Source organism: Epinephelus moara, chromosome 15, assembly GCF_006386435.1.
Source record: "Epinephelus moara isolate mb chromosome 15, YSFRI_EMoa_1.0, whole genome shotgun sequence".
In the NCBI taxonomy this organism is placed as follows: Eukaryota; Metazoa; Chordata; class Actinopteri; order Perciformes; family Serranidae; genus Epinephelus; species Epinephelus moara.
Window position 1 is genome coordinate 827,049 of NC_065520.1, and position 8,118 is coordinate 835,166.

Consider the following 8,118-nt stretch of genomic DNA (forward strand, 5'->3'; position numbering starts at 1 on the left):
CACCACTGTATCTGAGTGTAGACAGTAGGTAAAATGCTGTGCAGGTTTGCTGCTGTTAAAGTTGGTGAGCACTGGATGGTTGGGATGAAAACTCTCTTGATGATGATGTTAAATTCATCCATATATCAGATCACAGTCGACGTGTCTGGTGGGATTGTCTCTCCTCAGTTTCAGCTACTCTCTTTTCTCTTGTCTTTTCCAAAAGAGACCACATGTTATTGTGCGTTTCCGACACTGCTTGACTCTCCGAAGATTCTTCACACTCGGATAGCTAAAGTTAAGAAAAATATGTCAACTTCTTTTGCAAAAGAGTGCTTCAGACTGGTTACCAGTGGGCTCAGAGCAGCCATTGGTGCATCTAACATCTGTGTTATGCTTCCAGCTAAAGACAGATACCCCGTGGGCACAGGGGCTTATATGTATGCAATACACTTGAGGCGACTATAAGCCAACAGATTCCACTATTTTCCTGCAGTTCTTTCCAAAAATGCTCTTTCCATGCTTTTTAAGTTGCCAAACCAGTGATGCACTCTGTTGGTATCTTAAAAGCAGAGCTTGTTTTTCTGCAAGCTACATTAAACAGTTCTGTGCTGTATAACTTTTGCTCCTAAAACTTATCATAAAACACTTTTAACAGCCGTTTATGTGATTCAAAGGATGAAGACAAACAAAGCCAAGTACTGGTATTCATACAAGCTCAAATGTAACGAAACCACCAGAGCAGTACTCCCTAAAGTCTCTTATTGACTGAAGCCTCACCTGTCCACACGCAAACACACACACACCCGCGATGTAGCTGTGGATGCTGTATGGAAACTATGTTGCCGGGAGCCTGTTAGTGTAGATGGCGCGGCTTCGGGCTGACAGGTGTGACAGCCCTCGCGCTCCGAGGGAAGGGGAAGAGGGAGAGGGCAGCTAACAATCCTGATAGGCCAATACCTCAACTCACTGCCCTCTGGGAAATGTCCAGCTGCTGGTCTTATTGGTGGAAAGATGAAGCTGACAGGCCTAAGAGGACGGAGCTCGGTGGAGTGCCTTGTCTTTCTCGCTTAGGCTTTCTCTCCCTCAATCTCCCTCCTGTTTTTAACCTGCCTGGAAGGCTCCTGGTGGGTTTCGGAGCTAGTAAAGCAGCATTATCTGTCATGTAGATAATGGAATCAGAAGCTTATGTAATTGCCACGTACAGTGCATCTCATACACTGCCGCTGCGGCTCACTGTGCTAATGCTGCTTGTTAAATTGATATGAAATGATTTGTAGCCTTGTCGATTTGAATTGTGTAGTTTGTTTTTGTCTGGTGACATCAACGCCAAAGCTAAAATCTTGTCATATCCCCAGTAGAAAGTAACGGCCTCAATTCATATAAATAAGGATGAATTCACAGGAAGCAAAAACTGAAGGAATCTGCTGCTGGAGGAGAGAAAACATACTGAATGAGGGTCACTCAGTATCACACTGGTGCAAAAAAATTCTTTACGTGGAGACTGCAAGCAAAATCAATGCAGCTCCATTGTTATATTAAAGAATACAAAGAAGCTGGTTGTGTAACATCCAACCAAAAGAGGGTTTAGAGCCTAGAAGAAAACAGCAGCTGCAACTGCTTAACCATAAAAGTGCCCTATTGTAAATTATGCATATTGATGCAGATAACATATTGTTGATGATGATGAATGCTGCATTGTGCAGCAGGGGTCTCAAACTCAGATTACCTGGGGGCTGCTGTCCAGGTTTTATCTCTTCGAGGGGGGTAGCTGGAATACTTGGAAGGGGGGAAATATTGAGTTGTTTATTTGCAACAATGAGTTTCTACAATATGCACCATAAAATCAAGCCTCTTCTCTCTCCTCTGAGAGCCCATTTTTACGCTCCAGCATTGCAGCTTTCCTTGAAAAACTAATCAATCATTTATATGTCACATGACATCATGCAAGGTACCAATCCCATCAACTCCTTCAATTTGTTCACTGCAATTTGGTCATTTTAATGCATCGTCTTACCTTGTCGTGCTTTATAATTGTCCATATTTCTGGATGGTTGCAGGGATTGTGGCATTGCCGAGGCCACGCCCCCTTTTTTTGGGGAAAGAAACAAGCTGTCACATCAGGAGTTGACAGAAAAATGCTGAAAAGCTGGTGTGTAGCAGGTAACCTAAGGCTTCCACATTGAATTTTGAGGTACATAGACTAAACATTCATAGAAATATTTTCCAGCCAGTGTGTTGGGTCATTGATAAACTTGGACTGTGGAATCCTGAAGGGGCACATCGGCAATCGACCTTAATTGATTAAAGTATCATGCATGCTCAGGTTCAGGCAAGATCGCAGAATAATTATTACACATGTCCATATAACAACTGTTTGTTGTGCAAGTAAAATAATGCACACAAAGTTTTCAAAATGTTGGTGAAGATTCTCAGTCATCCAGGTCATCGTAATCTGAAACGCTATGTCAAAGGCAGCTGTACTTGCATAAGTTTCTTGAAGATGTTTCACCTCTCATCCAACAAGCTTCTTCAGTTCTAACTGACTGGTGCAGACTTGCAGGCTTTAAACTAAGTGTGGGTGTGAATTCTTACAGAGTCGTCAAGGTCACGTGTGAGTCGTTGACCCACCTGGCAATATTGTGTGTCGTTAGGGTTAGATGGGTCCAGGTGTGAATGGGTGTTAAGATGCCTGGGGAGGGATCCAAGACTGCATTGTAGGTGGGTGAGAAGGGTTCACACCCACACAGAGTTTAAAGCCTGCGACTCCACACCACTCTGTTGGAGCTGAAGAAGCCTCTTGGATGAGAGGTGAAACATCTTTGAGTTGCCAACGATAAAGCACTTAAGAAAAGTTTTCAAAATTATAATCAAATGTAAATTATCTAATGATACTATTTTTTAGTCTGTTCATCTCACTTCAGCTATTCAGTTCAGCAGTAAAATGTATCTACTCAACTGAAAAAGTAATTTATTGAATTATTCTAGTCGGCCACCTAAAGTTTAATTTGTATTTGTAATATTAATAATTTATAAAAAAAAGAGTTTATCACCACCATCCAACGCCGACAGCAGAAAGTACTACTAACACTTTCAAAATAGACGTGAGAGCATAAATCTAACATACATTTAGCACAAATTTGGCAGAGCTGGTGAAGAGGCGACTGAAAATGTCTGCGCCTATGTCACACAAATCATGACTCAAAATCATAATTATCAAAAATAAACGTATGTGGTGGATGTAACTATAATATCACAGAACTTTCCTAGTCGACCAACAGTCGTCATTTAGGGCCATTAGTCGACTAGTTGCCCACAGGTTTACGATATTAATTTGAGTATTAAACTATACATTTTGGGCGGGGCAACACAATAGGTCGAGTTCAAGGTCTGAGAAAGAAGCTATCAGTACAGAAAACAGAGAAATACAAAACCGTACTGATGAACCTTCATTAATATAGGCCTATATTTTATCTACAAGTGCACGTCACACACTGAGCGAGCCGCCAGTTAATGACGCTGTCAGCAAAGCAGTAATGATTGTGCTAAGTGGCTAATGGGCATGTAGCTACTTCCATGTTTCAGATGATACGTCATGTTTGTAGTCGACCAATGAAGATGAGTTTACATATCACCTTGGGTTTGTCCTTCACCTTCTCAAAATGACCCCACACTTTCCTGCCCGACATGTTATTAACTAGCCTGTGGAATAACCGCAGGTACCAGGACTGTAAATAAGGGGCTGTACACACGCCGTGTCCTAACCGCCTGGAAAACGTGGTCCAGTCATATAGATTTTGATTTATTTTGCCAAGGTGCAGCTCCTAATAGAGTTTCACATTTGCTTTTTTTTTCTGTGACTAAGCAACCATTGAAATCTTGCTGACTAATGACCTTTCTGACTGACTGGTTGACTATCAGGGGGCAGCCCTATTCTAAACCAACTTAGGACATCTCTGGAGCTCTTGAATTTATGATAAATAACACACAAATAAATCAGACAAATGTGGTTTTAGTCACACATTTGACACAATTAGATGTTAAAGTGAAAGATTTTTAAGTTTATCTCTCACTTTATGCCTAAATTCCCCCCTCTAGCACTTTGATAAATCTGTGCAGAGACTTGTATAGAAAACACTGTAGGGAACGTGTGCTGCTGTGACAAGGCTAATATAACGTGTGGCTAATGTGCTAACCTTCCACATTCTCTCTCTATAGAAACCCTCCCCGAGGTCATGCTTAGGTTAAAATTCTATTTGTCACATAAATTTCAGGCTCACACTAAAAATGGATTGTTCTATAATGCCTGTAAATGCTACTCCCACTTTACCGACTCATACAAACAAACACACACAGTCAGCGGGCTGACACACACTCATGTTTGCTGATACCGTCCCATTTAACCTCAGGCTACAAGCTCAAGCATCTGACTCTGAATGAAGCGTAAGAACAGCAGCAACAATGAATTATCATGAAGTGTCACCGGGTGTGTGTCGAGTAACGCCACCTCGACGACACTTTTCCCAAACAATGAATATGTGTACACAAGTGATGAAAAAAGAAAGTAAAGGTTTGAATAATTCATACTTTGAAGGTAAGAGATGTCTGCAAGGAGAGGAAATGTATTCCAAAGTTGCAAATCTGTTATCTGGGCGCGAGGGTATGTAAATGCACAAGTGCAATCTCAATAGGAGTAGACGTCAAATGACACCGCGAGCGGATCGTGTCTTCCTCGCCATCAGCCGAAGCAGGCTTGTTTTCCCCACAAACAATCTTGTTTCCCTGAGACAAACGCCCAAGGTCACAAGCTGGAAGTGGGGCGCCGCGCCCTTCAGTATCCTTCACCAGGCTTCCCGTGCAGCAGACAAAACAAAAAGGGGGTGAAAGATGAGAGGCAGACACAAAGAAAGTAAATAGAAACCGTATGAGGAAATGAGAGGAAAGGAAGCATTTGCACAGAAAGACATTAAATCCTCGCCTTTTCTGAGTGGAATCAAAAATATTTTCACACCGCAGGATTTTTTTTTTTACACATCGATATTTGAGTGCAAAAAGATTTTTTTAAACACATGAAGCAGAGATGAAAGATTGATGGGGACCTGACGACTTCTTTGCTGCATGTTTTAGCAGCTCCTTGCAGCAGAAGTGTCTCTTTCGGGGCCTTCAGGGAAGGAAAAGTGACATTGAAAATTCTGGCAAAGTAGCTGTGCACTTTTTTAATGTAGCTCCTAATGTTCACCTCAAGTAAAGTTTAATGCAGCTGGTAAATATTAAACTTGGCGCACCTAAAAAGAGTAAAGTAAGATGCCTAGCTTTTAGATGCTTCTCTATAGGGACTGTAAACAAATGACATCATCTCCCTCCTGTTGCTAAGCCCCTCCCCTGCAGCTTTGAGTGACATCTCCTGGCGGCAGGGCCCCCGGGCAGTGAGTCTTAAACACAGTGCTCGGAGCCACAGAGCCCCGGAGCCCAGGGCTACACCAGCTGCCACACTGATAGCCCTCTGCGGGGTGCCAGCGCTGTCGCTGAGTGGGTGTGCATGCACAGCTGGAGACTTGAATGTGTGTTTGTGCACACATGTGTGCTTGTATTCGTCCTCTGTCAGTGTGTGTGAGGTCGGGTGTGCATGTGTGTTTGAGCAAAGGATCAGATACCGCGCGACCAAGGCAGTTCGGGGTGTTTACTTTTAATTATGTTGTTTTTTTACCCCCTTTCACAGCAATGAATGAGGGTTTCTATTAATTATACACAGGAAATGTGCTGTGGGTCTTCACAGGCACTGCCTTGTACGTCGCCACATTTTCCTTCTATTGACTTTGAGCAGATAAACGAGGTATGTTTGGTTCGTATTCAGCGGCTGTCAATGGATCGTGTTTAATGTCTGCTATTACGAATGATTAGCTTTGGATTAGCTGCAGCTTTTGTCTCGTCTGGCCGCTTTGTTTTCCCTGTCCCTTTCAAATCCAAGTCATTTGGAGAAGTGGCTCTTTCAGAATTGTATCCCAATCAAAAGCCTGCACACAAAAAAACCTACTGGGCTCGGCTATTGTCTGGTATTTGATGGTGAGTCTTGACTTTGATGGTTAGACATGTTGGCAAACACTGAGCGACTTTACTCAGAGCTGAATGTTTGCTGAACATAAAGCCGGCTGTCGATACGGTCATTGTTGGTGTGTTTGTCGAAATTTGGATAATGATAGTTGTATCCACTCATGGCACAGTGGGTGTTGTGGTATTATTCATTGTTTAATTAAAGAGTAAATCAATACTAAATCACACAGGGGAGGAAGATACACTTCTTGCCAATCAGTGATATGAGATTAGGTGTTTTTCCAACACATGTAACACACTTTGAGCACATGCACAAAAATTTAAATGCATCCTGGTTCATAAAAATCATCTATATATCCATCTACATTCAGTTTATAAATCACAATTTGATAGTTTGTGCACGCACACAAGCCTCGTACTTTGCCCCATTAACTCCCACAATTAACAATAAATGGTTAATGAAATGTCTGTTGTGAGTGTTGCTATGCATATAAATCAGCTCGTTATTGATGGAGAAAATGGAGAAATTTAGACCAAAACGGTAATTACTCCGGCTTTTGAATAGAAGCCGAGGCTGAGATGAGACGAGCTTATACGCTTTACAGCTTTTGCAGAAATACAAAATTGCATTGTTTGTTTATAACCATTGATGAGCATCCGGCTTACATGACTCCATGTGTGAATCCACATTTTAACATTGGCATTACATTGCAAATTTCAAGACTATGTTGAAGAATGAAAGCAGTCATATGTCTCAGCAGGATTTAAAAGACCTTGTCCGTGCTTTTATCTTTAGTAGGCTCGAGTGCTGTAATGGTGTCTTTATAGGTCTCTCTAAAAAAAGTCAGACAGAGATCAGACAGCCGCAGTCGTCACTTAGACTGGGAACATTTCAGCACAGTTCTTAGATCTTTTAAACTGGCTCCCTGTGTGTCAAAGCATTGATTTAAAACACTACTATTGGTTTCTAAAGCACTGACGGGTTCAGGACTAGGAAATACTCCCCATCCCCATCATCCTTGGCTGTAGCCTCCTGATTTTCCCCTGAGACTCCTGTTTTTCTTGCCCTCTCTCAGCTTCCACCTTGGGTCACAATTCTTTGGTATTTCTCCTGATTTAAAACACATTTTCACACCTTTTTTCCTTGTTGTCATCACAAACTGTTTCTGATACTGCAAAGTGTGTATAAACCCTAGCACTTTCCCTGTTGATGCTTCCCTCCTCCTTCTCCCACTCTCTGGGGCCAGAGAGGGGCCACACCTTGTCTCCATGCTGACTGTGTTATGGTTGTGTGACAGGACCACTGTAGCCCAGGTTTTAGGGGTGACTTCGGGGCTTCCACTGCGTTGGGATACTGTCTTTCAGAAACCGTAAGTCTCCCATTCCGCCCATAGACTGTTTATAAAGCTGGACAACATGACAGCTCCCCAAATGTGAAGTCAAAACATCTTAATCGCCTCGCCCCCTCGATTAGCCAGACTAAGATGCTAAAGATGGTTTCTGTCATTTTGGGTAGCTCTTGTCATCTTTTGGATGAGTTTGATGATAACTAGTTATTTGATGCTATTAAATGGGGATAGGACGTCATGATTGACAGCTGTCTGTGCCAAACACTGTGCTTCTGATTAATGGTGCTGCTCGGGATAGGTTGGACGGTGAGAACACAATACTGTACTACCCAGACATTACCAACACGACATGGCAGCGGCTTTATTCATGTTTTTTTGTTCACTGAGCAGAAGTGGTCTCACTCCAAAGTCGTCAAAATCCGGCGCTTGTGACTTGCAGCGTCAGATACCAATGAAAAAAGCTGTCCATCGGCATGATACGCTGCTGGCTGCTGATACAGTTTAAAGGGGCAATAAGCGAAATTCATCATTTCTAGATTGAAGGAATTAAAAAATTGCTATGTGAAGAACTTGAGGTGTAATTTCATCTGGAGTATAGCATGACCTCACACACCGTAGGTGTAATTTCATCTGGAGTATAGCATGACCTCACACACCGTCTCTTTGTGTTGATCTCCAGCCCATTGTTTACAAGCCGGTCCGGCTGCGCGTTCATGTACGTTCATGTGAATCCCCCCCC

The 8,118-nt window shown here is 42.5% G+C and overlaps 1 protein-coding gene across 1 annotated transcript in view; it reads left to right on the forward strand.

Annotated features, from left to right (window-relative positions):
• LOC126401818 (neural cell adhesion molecule 2-like) overlaps nucleotides 1–8,118 on the forward strand; it is a 532,851-nt gene that overhangs the window by 128,631 nt on the left and 396,102 nt on the right. The window lies entirely within an intron of this gene.